Here is a 13,423-nt window from a genome sequence, read left to right on the forward strand (position 1 = left end):
TTTGTAAAGGAATTGTAAACCATTTATCATTTTCCTTCCACTTCACAATTATGTGCCACGTTGTGTTGGTCTATCACATAAAATCCAAATGAAATAAATTTACAAATTGTGGAAAGTTTCAAAGGGTATGAACACCTTTTCAAGGCACTGTATCCACTGTAATATACATATCCACAAACATACACACACATGCATGCATGTGTGTTTGAGCCTTGGTGTGCACACCCTAATGCAATAGGCTATGCACACCTACGATTAACTGTCTGCCTTGCATTTAACTGTTATTCCTCACAGTAGATGTCCTCTTGTTACTTGCAGAGAACGAGGAAAATAAAGCATGATAGAAAAAAAAAAAAAAAACATTTTATTGATGTTTTATTGTATATAAACATATAAAAAAATTTTTGTCAAATGTTTCATTTGGTAATTCATTTTCATATTGCCCCCCCCCCCCCCCCCCCCTTAGAAATACAACACTGCCCTATGATGCCACTCACTGAGTATTGCTTCAGTGTGACCAAACAACAAGTTCAGTTGAGTCTTCCCTCCTTTGAACCACGCCTCTTCTGCCAGCTGAGAAACAACTTCAGTTGAAGAAACTAATTTAATTTCCTGTCTTCTTTAAAATATTTTTCTCTCACATTTGATGACAAGATGACAAGGCTTCTTGAGTTGCAACTGTGCTCCATGCTGGGTAAGCCGTGATTGCTTGATCTTATCAAATGCAATGATTATTTCTTTTATTACTATTTTAATTCTTTTTTGTTTTTTGCATGTTGTTTAAGTTTCAGCTTCCTCTTTTAGGAGCTTCGTATCTACTGCATGAATCTTTATTCTTTCTGAACAAAGCAGCCTTTTATGTTAGTAGTTTGTATACAAAACTAGTAAACTTTGCTTTCTATGCTGTCATGTGCTTTTGTTAGCAGCTGCAGCAGTCTGCAATTAAGACGGCAGAAAGAACAAGATTCAATTAGTAATAAAAATAAATTATCGTTTAGTCATTAATAGAAGCATTACCGTAAGAGTGGTTTCAATATACTGTTCAGATTTTTGTTGTTTCGCAAGACTTTTTGTTGCCTTTTAGTGCTAAAGTATCCATCCTGCAATTTATTACGTGTTTAAGTATTTTGTAGTTATTCTTTTACTATTGCCAGAGTCAAATGGATTTCACTTATATTATTACCACCAGTGTTATCATTTACAGGTGCATTTCTGCAATAGTGTTCATTTCTTTTAAGCCCACAAAATGCATATATCAAAATAGACTTTGAAATACTTGAGGATGTCAGTTTGCGTAGTACAGAATTTGCAAGGGGCACAAACGCACAATAAAGCACAAAGGGCAAGCTATGGCTTATATTGTATAAATTATTAAAGATTAGACTATATAATGGAGAGAAATTGGGGCATATGCATGAAAACAAAATTGGAACTGTACCAATTATTAGATTTGACTTTTACAGAGAACATTAAAAAAAAAGGATTTTATTTTAATTTTTCCAATTTTAAGGCAGCAGCCCATTTGTTGAGTTTGTTTTTTAACCTCTTCCATCCCAAGGTACGTCATATGACATCATTGACTTTGCGGGGTTATATCTGAATGATGCCTGCAGCTGCAGACATCATTCATATATCGGCTTTTTCAGACGGCGATTCCCTACACTATAAGAATGATCATAGTGGCTGTTCCACCTCTTGATCATTCTTACAGGCGGCAAGAGGTGACACCCCCCCTCCCGCCGCCCTCCGGTGCTTCTACAGACTCACCGCTTCCATTGGTGAGTTGGAGACAGAATCTGCCGACCCCGGATGGTAACCATAGAGATTTCCGGTTGACCAGATGGTCGCCGGAGTCTCTATGACCGTTCGGAGGGCGGGAGCAATGTTATGACCTTACACCCGGCCTCTGCATTCAAACTAATTGCGCCACCTCGGCCGGGAAGCCGAGATCGTTTTATTTTTTTATTTTATTTCAGGCTTCCCAGCCTAGAGGTGAGATTTGGGGTCTTATTGACCCCATATCTCACTGTAAAGAGGACCAATCATGCCATATTCCTATTACAAGGAATGTTTACATTCCTTGTAATAGAAATAAAGTAATCAGATTTTTTAAAGCGCCCCGTCCCCGTGTGCTCGCACGCAGAAGCGAACGCATACGTAAGTCCCGCCCACATATGAAAATGGTGTTCAAACCACACATGTGAGGTATTGCTGCGAACATTAGAGCGAGAGCAGTAATTCTAGATCTAGAACTCCTCTGTAACTCAAAACATGTAACCAGTAAAAAAATTTAAAGCGTTGCCTATGCAGATTTTTAAGTACCGAAGTTTGGCGCCATTCCACGAGCGTGTGCAATTTTGAAGAGTGACATGTTAGGTAACTATTTACTCGCAGTAACTTCATCTTTCACATTATGCAAAAAAATTGGGCTAACTTTAATGTTTTTTATTTTTTTAAAGCATGAAACTGTTTTTTTCCCAAAAAAAAGTGTTAGAAAAATTTTCAAATACTGTGCGAGATAAAAAGTAGCAACGACCACCATTATATTCTCTAGGGTCTTTGCTTAAAAAAATATATAATGTTTGGGGGTTCTATGTAATTTTCTAGCAAAAAAATGATGAATTTTACATGTCGGAGAGAAATGTCAGAATTGGCCTGGATGGGAAGTGATTAAAGCCAAGAGTTTGAAGATCCCTCCAGAAGATAAAAGGAAACCAATGTATTGTGTAGGTTTGCAGAATGCTGTGCACTGTACAGAATGCAACACCTACATGTTTTTCAGAGAGCCCAATACATTTTTGGTAGATCCTGGTGGATCAAATCACAGATGGGCTTCTTATGTATCTTGGGAATACCAGTGGTGAGATCCAGAGCCAGATTTAGACCTTGGGGAGTCCGGGGCACTTTAAGTTCAGGGGGCCTCTCAACATAGAAATTAAATTTTATGACAAACAAAAGTGAACTGAAATGAATGACACACCACATTCGTTTTAAAAAATATATAGTTTAGGTTCTGAAGACGACACTTGTCTTGTTTTTTTCCTTTCTCAACTTTATTGACTGTTATGCCCCATACACACGATCAGAAATTCCATCAGAAAAAACTTGGATGTTTTTTCCAACGGAATTCCGCTCAAGCTTGCCTTGCATACACACGGTCACACAAAAGTTCTCTGAACTTTCGTCCGTCATGAACGCGGTGACATACAACACTATAACGAGCCGAGAAAATGAAGTTCAATGCTTCCAAGCATGCGTCGAATTGTTTCCGAGCATGCGTGATTTTTTGCACGTCAGAATTGCATACAGACGAACGCATTTTTGGATAGGAACTTTTTCCAACTGAAAAATAGAGAACATGCTCTCAATCTTTTGCTGGCTGGAATTCCACCAGCAAAAGTCCAATGGAGCATACACCCGGTCGCATTTTCCGATAAAAAGCTATCATCTGAGTTTTGCTGGCGGCATTTCCGATCGTGTGTACAGGGCATAAGAGATGACAAAGGTAATTGGAACATGCAAGTCATCACAGTTATGCATCACACTACAATATTTATAAAAAGTATTTCTTCTGGCACTTAGCATTTGCAAAATCTTGAACTAACTCATCAAACTGTATCATATTGATGAGACTGCTCCTGACAGCCAGTAGGCACAGAGCACGTAGCCTTTCCTGGGTCATCGTAGTTCCCAGATAATTCTTAATCAGTGTCAATTTGCTAAATGACCTTTCTCATAAACAACTAGTGACCATCATGCTCAAATATTTTCTAAGAGCTTAATTAATACCTAAGGTATCATCAAGCCCTTGATCATGTAATAAAACTGCCTGTTGAGATGGAGTGAGACCTGACCAGAGCTTGGCAAAGGCTGCAAACTGGACAATTTACTCAACAAACCTTCTATTGAAGTCTCAAGAGAAAATAAGTTAATTTTTTTTATAAAGGAAGTCTGGGGCCTCCTCTGACAGGGGGGCCTGGGGCAATTCCCCCTTTTGCCCCCTTATAAATCTGGCACTGGTGAGATCTCTGTACTATGTCCTAAGATTTATCCACCTGCTGTGGATGTAAGTTTAGGATCCTATACTGCCTGTGGAGTTCTCATTTTTATTTCATCAAAAAACAAAATGGCAGAGCCAAAATTTTCAGCAAAGACAGCTCAACACTAGAGATGCCAAGAACAAAGCCAGACCGAGAGGTACACAAGGAGACGCCAGTGCTTGAGAAGGAGGGAGAGGGGTGCAAAAGGCATCTGCAACCTATGCTGCTAAAGGAATTCATAGCTCATGGGGGGGAGGGAGTCATGATTGTGGGTGCTAAAGCACCTGGTACTGTTACTGGCCAAGAAGTATAGAAAGCCTAGGTGACTGAGCCCACTAGATTCCACCTATCAGTATGAGAGGATTGATTATTTTAAAGGGGTTGTAAAGGTAAGTGTTTTTTCACCTTATGCATCCTATGCATTAAGGTGAAGAAACACCTGGCAGTGACCGGCCCGCCCAGCCCCCCGCTTTATTTACCTGAACCCTCGAACTTGTCTCACGGGGACCTGCCATCTCTTGGTTAGGGGGGTTCTCGGCTGTTGATTGGATAGATTGATAGCAACGCAGCCACTGGCTCCCGCTGCTGTCAATCAAATCCAATGATGCAGCCGTCGGGGGCGGGGCCAAGTCCTGCATTCGGCGTCTACGGACGTCGAATGCTGGACTCAGGAGCACGCCCGCAAGGTAACCTCCCAGGGAGAGCGCTTCTCCCAGGGGTTATCTAATACAGGGAGGAGCCAAGAGAGCCGCCAAGGGACCCCAGAAGAGCAGGTTCGAAGCCACTCTGTGCAAAACGAGCTGCACAGTGGAGGTAAGTATGACATGTTTGTTATTTTTTTTTTTTAAAAAGGAACCTTTAGTATCACTTTAAAGAGTAAGCCCACCAAAGATGAATATTACAATTTTGTGGTAGATGATAAAGAGTTAAACCACATGACAATTTCATTCGAGGACTCTGTCGATCAGACATCTGCACTTGAGTTCCAGGGTCTGCACACTTGTGGCTATTATTAGGGGTTCCCACGCTTCTTGATCAGTTTTTTTTTTTGTATTATGGAGATGGCAGCAGGTGATTCTGGAACACACAAAAGTGGGTGGGAACACCCAAAACTCCCAGAAGTCGAAACTATGGCAAGCAGATCTCACTGTTGTATCTAGGAATAAGAAGAAGCCAGGGGCTTGCTCAGTCTTCTGGTCTCTACACATAACTAAAATATTAATTTGGGTGGACTGCCCCTTTATTACTGAAATAGTGAACTAACTCAATTTCCAGTTCTGTTTTAAAACATAGTTTATTTTGCTTCAGTATTTTTCACTATGTGCTCAGTTTTAAAGCTGATAATGCATTGCATGGATATTACAGCAGAATTGGCCTATGTTGACTTAATTTATTAGTAAGCACTCAGTCTTTCAGATAAAGTAAATTCCTGCAACCATTTGATATGTGTCTCAGTGTTTGAATATCAAATGGCCAACATAGGCACTTATAGTAAATATATATAATCATAAATACATTAGTTTGCCCTGATTTAGTAGTTATGTGACCTACAGTATATCAAACAGTATAATAAATGAATACAATAAACAAAGAACATATAATTCAAATACATATAATAGTCCAGAATGTGCTCAATAAAGGCATGTGTGAAAGTGTACACATAAAATCTATATAAAAAATGAAAATTTGTAGAATGAAAAAATTGTGAATTGAAGAAAGTTCCATATGAAATTCCATGCCAGGTGAGAAAGGGATCCAGGGACAGCAAATGCGATACCCAGGAAATTTCTACTCTAGGGGCTTACCAGAAAGCCAGCAACCCCTCTTACTCAGGGAGGTCAGAGAGCGCTCTATCAATCAATGGATCTAATAATGGAAACTTGAATATCAAATTGGGTGACTCCAGGCAGCCAATTCACAGGTAAAGCCAGACAAGTGACTCCAGATAGACAATCCACTTGGTCCTCACCTGCAATCAATGGGTCATATACTGTATATGCAAGATAAAAGGCTCCACATAGTGTAGTATTGTAAAAGCATCCATTTTATTTGAAAAAGTATTGCACTTACATTATATCAACAGTAAAAAAGCATATATCACATCCAAAACCGCAAACAGGTCAGTTTCCAACATCAAAGAGCACATTCTGGACTATTATATTTATTTGAATTATATGTTCTTTATCTATTGTATTCATTTATTACACTGTTTGATATAGTGCTGCACTTTTTTCCACTTTTTTTTCCACTTGTTATATGCTTAGTATCAAAGGTATAGTGTTCAGCTGCTGAATATATGATCCAAGCGCAGAAATCCTTTTTTTCTTTTTTAGTTATATGACCTGTTTGCGTTGTGCAGATAGGTTAACCAAAAACATCTACAGTATAAGTTTTACAGATCTGGCCATGTGTAATGGTTATAATGCCACATATCATTTTTATATATCTTTGAGGAGTAACAGAGGTTAGGATGACACATAGCTTTGAAGTATAATTCAGAGCTATCTCAAGGTGGGTGAGTCAAAGGATGCGTAAAATATGCATCAATGTCACATTCAGGAAAGGTTAAAGGATATCTAAACCCAAAAAGAAAAATGTAATATACCTCAGCCTTGGGCAGGGTGCCGCTATCAGTTATCGGAAAATATTTCTTTATTTTCACAATGTCTATGCAGGGAGCCTTCCTTCCTTTGTTAACCCATTCCCAATGCCTCCTGGTGGTCTTTAACCGATTGCCGACCAGCCGCCGCAGTTATACTACGGCAGAATGGCACGGGAAGGCGAATCGCTGTCATGTCAGCTCCAAAGGCGGCCACTAGGGGCGCGCGCCCGCTGCTCGCCCTGGAGCCAATGCGAGTGCCGGCTGTCTCGATGACCGCCAGGCTCCTGCGACCGCTTGTAACACGGCGAGAACCGGGAGCTCTGTGTAAACACAGAGCTCCCGGTTCTCTGAGGGGAGAAGTGACAGATCATCTGTTCATACAAAGTATTAACAGCGATCTGTCATCTCCCCTGGTCAGTCCCCTCCCCCCTTCAGTTAGAACACAGAGAGGGAACACAATTAACCCCTTGATTGCCCCCTAGTGTTAACCCCTTCACTGTCAGTGACATTTTTACAGTAATCAATGCATTTTTATCGCACTGAACGCTGTATTAATGCCAATGGTCCCAAAAATGTGTCAAAATTGTCCGATGTGTCCTCCATAATGTCGCAGTCACAATAAAAATCGCAGATCGCCGCCATTACTAGTAAAAAAAAAAAATAATAATAAAAATGCTATAAATCTATCCCCTATTTTGTAGACACTATAACTTTTGCGCAAACCAAGAATACATATCGGCCTAAACTGAAATTTTTTTTTTTTTTTTTTAAATGGGGATATTTATTATAGCAAAAAGTACAAAATATTGTGTTTTTTTTCAAAATTGTCGCTCTTTTTTTGTTTATAGCGCAAAAAATAAAATCCGCAGAGGTGATCAAATACCACCAAAAGAAAGCTCTATTTGTGGGGAAAAAAGGATGTCAATTTTGTTTGGGTACAACGTCCCACAACCGCGCAATTGTCAGTTAAAGCGACGCAGTGCCGTATCTCAAAAAGTGCTCTGGTCAGGAAGGGGGCAAAATCTTCTGGGGCTGAAGTGGTTAAGTAGGTCTTAGGGCCCTTTCACACTGGGGCGGTTTGCAGGCACTATTGCGCTAATAATAGCGCCTGCAAACCGACCCGAAAGTGCTGCTGCTTTGTCTCCAGTGTGAAATCCCCGAGGGCTTTCACACTGGAACGGTGCGCTGGCAGGACGGGAAAAAAAGTCCTGCTAGCAGCATCTTCGGAGCGGTGAAGGAGCAGAGTATATGCCGCTCCTTCACCACTGCTGTCCATTGAAATCAATGGGACAGTGCAGCTATACCGCCGGCAAAGTGCCCCTGCAGAGGCGCTTACCGGTGGTTTTTAACCCTTTCTCGGCCGCTAGCGGGGGTAAAACCGCCCCGCTATCGGCCGAATACCGACTACTGTAAGCGGCGCTTTACCGCCGACGCCGCCCCCGCCCCAGTGTGAAAGAGCCCTTAATGCTGGAAGACTTCCAAATCATGTGACTACTGTGATTGGCTGTCACAATGGGCTCATAATTGTCTGTCACAGTGGATGAATAAGGAAAAAAAGGTGTACTATAACAGTAAACCTAGGTCGGACTTTAAAGGCATAGGAAAAAATGAAGAGGTATGAGAATAAACATTATTTATTGAAAAATACACAACATGAATAGAACAATACAGAAGAATTAAAAATCATGTATACTAATACATAATGCGCAGTAAGCCCTTGTGTATCTATGCGTTTCACCGTTAGGCTTCTTCAGGATACAGTCAAGGTTCTACAGATAAAAAATAAAGCGAACGGACCTCACTGTCTTGCAGAGAGATAAGTCTCAATTATAAGTATCCAGAAACTGATTCAGAGGGTACCATCCCACTGGAAACAGGTTCTACTACACCACCGTCAGGATCTATGCACAGATGGGTCAGGCCAGCCCAATCTGCTAGTAAGAGAGGAGCAGAAAAAGCCAGATGGTTCCAGGGACAGGGGCAAAATAATGCACAAAGAGTGGACTCAGTACTAAAGAGGGAGGGGATCCAACTATGGGCTTCAAAGCCCACCAAGCAATGAGGACACCCACCGGAAAAATAGTCCAAATATGAGACTGAGAGATTGTCCACAATGTGTAGCAAGATTTTAATATTTAGACAATGATGTATGGCCCCTGGGAGACAGCCTTGTGCTAGTCACTAGTCCAACCTAGGTTTACTGGTATAGTACACCTTTTTTTCCTTATTCATTCCCTCAATTTACGGATGTGGCTATGTGAGTGCGTTCCTTTTCTGTTTATGTCTGTCACAGTGGTTACATGACCACGAGCACATTCTACTAGCTCCTAATCATAAGTAGAGATCGAGAGCTGTCTGTGACAGCTTAGCCTCAGTCCCTGTGTTAGGAGTGCGTAAGGAAGCATATGTGCAGTGTGTGAATGTTAAGGCCCACCTGCTGTGGTCGACAATAGGAAATGTCTGTTACATGGGGATGAGTATAGTTTATAGATGGAAGATAAAATTTGTTTTTGCTTTCAGTTCAGCTCACAGGAAGTGACAAGAAAATTGCATTTTGGAAAGAGTTATTTTCTTTACATGCTTTAAGTTTAGGTTTCAATAAATGACATTTTTGTCCTTGGGTTTAGTTCTCCTCTGAGGACCAATACTTAACGTACTTGTGAGGCCAAAACTTTTTTCTTTTTTTTTTGATAGAACAAGGAATGGTTAAAACCCTTGTCAGCTTTTTTTTAATGGTATCTGTGTCTGTAATTCCCCTTCACTTTCTGTCCTGTAGAGAGGACAGGAAAATGTTCCTAAACTGAAAAAAAACAGAAAGCCCCTCTTAGAATCCAGAAACAAACTTATCTCAATTTTGTCATTTCTGATAAGTTCCTTAAGGCTAGGTTCAAATTTTATTGTTGAAGTGAATTGTCTTATTGCACATGTGTTAATGCATATTTTCATTAACATACTTCACTTTAATGCCCCGTACACACGGTCGGACATTGATCGGACATTCCAACAACAAATTCCTAGGATTTTTTCCGACGGATGTTGGCTCAAACTTGTCTTGCATACACACGGTCACACAAAGTTGTCGGAAAATCCGATCGTTCTGAATGCGGTGACGTAAAACACGTATGTCGGGACTCTAAACGGGGCAGTAGCCAATAGCTTTCATCTCTTTATTTATTCTGAGCATGCGTGGCACTTTGTGCGTCGGATTTGTGTACATACGATCGGAAATTCTGACAACGGATTTTGTTGTCGGAAAATTTTATAGCCTGCTCTCAAACTTTGTGTGTTGGAAAATCCGATGGCAAATGTGTGATGAAGCCTACACAGGGTCGGAATTTCTGACAAGGTCCTATCACACATTTGTGTACAGGGCATAAGGCAGCCCATTCAAATGAATGAGCTGGCAAAACCCCAAAACATCCCAAAAAAGTATATGCAGCATTTTTTTACAACTCAGCTCACCACAACATTACTATGCCTCCCTGTGCTTTGTGGTGCATTTCATGTATGTTGGGATGGCAATGCAGCCGAAAATGTGAACCCAGCTTAAATTTTAAACATGTTTATCAATAAAGCTGGTACTGATTCTTTTTAAAATAAAGCTTGCTCTGTTGAAGCAAACTTGTCACCAAACTTAAATTGCTCATAAAACATGTGCCTATAAACCACACCACTGGACCTCCTGAATGCCTTACTACCTTTTCAATGCGGGCACGGCATGTGGACCCCCTGAGTGTATTTGGGCATATTACACGAATGGCCATGTCCTACTTGAATAAAAAGAAAAAAACTGCGCTAATAAATATGTAATTGAAAAACAACCTGATGAGAAAAAATAAATGAATAAATTGAAATCAATGAAGTGGATGAAAATATGTAAATATGTGACAAAAAAATCATCCATAGAGACAGAAAAGTCCAAACACAGAGGCACAAATCCCTCAGTCAATCCCAGTGAAGGTTGTGTAGGAAACATTGGATGAAAAACCACCACTCATTGTGATCCACCACCACATAGATGTCGCGCTTACCAGAAGGCAAGCTTGATAAGCCTGTAAGGAAACTGGACATCCAGACGCCTGACCAGTGGCGTCGCTTCTCTGTGTTCAGCGTCAAATTGGAAGTACAGCAGGCTTACGGACCATACACCAAATACAGGCTCAGGATCATGGAGATGAAAAAAAAGCCATAGTGTAAATCCGCATAACAAATTTAATTTATGAAAGAAATGCACTTACAAGAATAGGCAGTATAAAGCATCCATAAAAACAATTCGCCGGCCTGCGTTGCATACACCCGCTCACATCAGGGTCGCAATGACGTCAACGCGTCAACCTCCCGACGTACGTTTCATCTATAATTGACGTTGTCTGGGGAATGGGCGATGCACTGACACATCGCAATAAATACATGTGTGGGTAACCACGCCTCGTTGTGACTCCTCAGTGGCGGGAAACCAGAATGCCTCAATGACGAGGTATGTTGGGATGGCAATGGCAATGCAGCTGAAACTGTGAACCCAGCTTAAATTTTAAACATGTTTATCAATAAAGCTGGTACTGATTCTTTTTAAAATAAAGCTTGCTCTGTTGAAGCAAGCTTGTCACCAAACTTAAATTGCTCATAAAACATGTGCCGATAAACCACACCACTGGACCTCCTGAATGCCTTACTACCTTTTCAATGCGGGCACGGCATGTGGACCCCCTGAGTGTATTTGGGCATATTACACGAATGGCCATGTCCTACTTGACATCCTGAGGACACCTACAGGACACCATATATATATTTTTCAGTCCACTGGCACTTGGGTCTATTTTGACTACATTTTGGCCTTGCTTCAGTTCTTAACATCGTGAATGGACCATACTTTATGTACTACTAGCCGGTTTATATAAGATATGGATTTTACCACTTACTTCTGGGTTCCTCTTCCTTTTTGGATATATTAAGGATGCCTACGTACATTGTCCCTAATGACCTACTGTGAGTGATCCTGCCTTGTGTTAGGGTTAATGCAGAAGTGAGCCTGATTTTGCACTTTCAAGCTTTAGTAAATAAACCCCATTGTGTACTTAAAAGTGGGGTATGCCTGTAATAGCTGGATGTGCCTATAAAAAGTAAATACCTACCTCTCCTGGCTGCACCGCTGAAAGCTACTCCACAAAAGAGAAAGTGCTGGCTAAAATGTTCTTTTGAAATGGACATTTCCAGGAGTGTTTATCCCAAGACCCTCACTGTGCTCAGTGGTGCCTCCTACCAACGCCAACAATGTCACTACTGTCTTGTAGTGGCTTAAAATGTATTTCTACTTTTGCAGGCAAATTTTAGAAACCCTCACGATATGTTTTTTTTGAATGTGTTCTTATTCACACAGCATGCCTATAAATAATTTTCAAATATATTTCTTACCTTTCTACTTGTTGAGCAAGTTTATTCATGTAACTCTATAGGAAGTTTGAAATTGCTCAGCATAGCTTGTAATGTACAATTAGGGGACAGATTGAAGTACATTACCATACAATGGGCGCCGTTCACTAAAGCAGATCGCATGTGGTATTTAGGTGATCTGACACATTTTTCCCAAATACTGCGTGCAATGCTAAAAATGTCAATCTACTATCCCTTTATGTGGTATTTACCTCAAAAAGCAAAAACACATGGTAAATACCGCATTAAATGGCATTAAAATCAGGCACCATGTTCTTAACAACTATGACTCATCTGCTATCAGCAAGGTTCACCCGCTGGCAGTAGAAAGTAAACAAAAGAAGTAATGGCAGCACAATTAAAAAAGAAAAAAAAACAGCGTGGGGGGCCAAAATTTTAAAAAATGGCATTGGGTCCCCCCCAAAATCTATACTAGACCCTAATCAGAGCATGCAGCCCAGCTGGCCATGACCCAGGGGGGACGAGCCCTCCCGATCCATGCCAGGCCACATGCCCTCAACATGCGGTTGCTTTGGGGGAGGGGGGCATCCCATGTTGATGAGGACAAGGGCCTCTTCCCCACAGCCCTGGCCCAGTGAGGTTGAGGGGGGCAGCAAGAGGGCTTTAGCTAGGGGGCCCCCAGATCCTGCCCCCCCATGTAAATAGCCAAAAAAAAAGTGCAAAGTAAAAAAGAAAACAGTTTTTAAGTCCTCTATTCAACCCCCCACGCCCCAAAAAAAGTAGATCCAATGTCAATCATGATGAACACCAGCCGCTGACTCAAACGAAAAAAAAAAACCCCGCACTGACACCTGGCAGCCGCCATATGACAGCTCTGCTGCCTACCCGCCGCTAAATAAATTAAGGGATGGGGCCACCCAATGGTGTCAAATAGTGACCTTGCCCCCTTATGATGTGATCGACCCAGCAAGCCTCGTTTGATAACGTCCATGCCCATGGAAGGGGATGCTTTAAAAGCCTTTACAGGTTACTAGTTTAGAGTTAAACAGAAGGTCTGCTAGAACTATTGCTCCTACTCTGATGTGATACCTCACGTGTGGTGTAATCACCCATTTGCGGGGAGGGATAGGGGTGCTTTCTTTTTTTTTTTTTTTTTGTTTATTTATCTATTTTATTTAATTTTTTTTCACTTTTTTTTTATTCACCTTTATTGCTATCACAAGGGATGAACGGGATCCTTTGTGATAGCATGGGCAGTGAAAAGGTACCCTTTATTAAGGGTGGGTTACACTGCATACATTAAAAATAACACATATAAAGTGATTGTAGATGATCACCTTGTAAAACAACCCATTCAGTAGAAATAAGAAATAGAAATGAAATGCAAAAC

General features: G+C 41.0%; 1 protein-coding gene across 5 annotated transcripts in view; it reads left to right on the forward strand.

The window, feature by feature from the left end:
* Positions 1-514: 514 nt before the first annotated feature.
* P2RY8 (P2Y receptor family member 8) overlaps positions 515-13,423 on the forward strand; it is a 114,894-nt gene continuing 101,985 nt past the window's right edge. For 2 of the 5 annotated variants that reach the window (XR_012241741.1, XR_012241742.1), the window contains exon 1: positions 515-694. The gene's annotated coding sequence lies outside the window, so the exon portion shown is untranslated. The remainder of the gene's footprint in view (positions 695-13,423) is intronic. The other 3 variants (XM_073616413.1, XM_073616412.1, XM_073616414.1) reach the window with 2 other exon arrangements.

Source organism: Aquarana catesbeiana, linkage group LG02, assembly GCF_042186555.1.
Source record: "Aquarana catesbeiana isolate 2022-GZ linkage group LG02, ASM4218655v1, whole genome shotgun sequence".
NCBI lineage: Eukaryota > Metazoa > Chordata > Amphibia > Anura > Ranidae > Aquarana > Aquarana catesbeiana.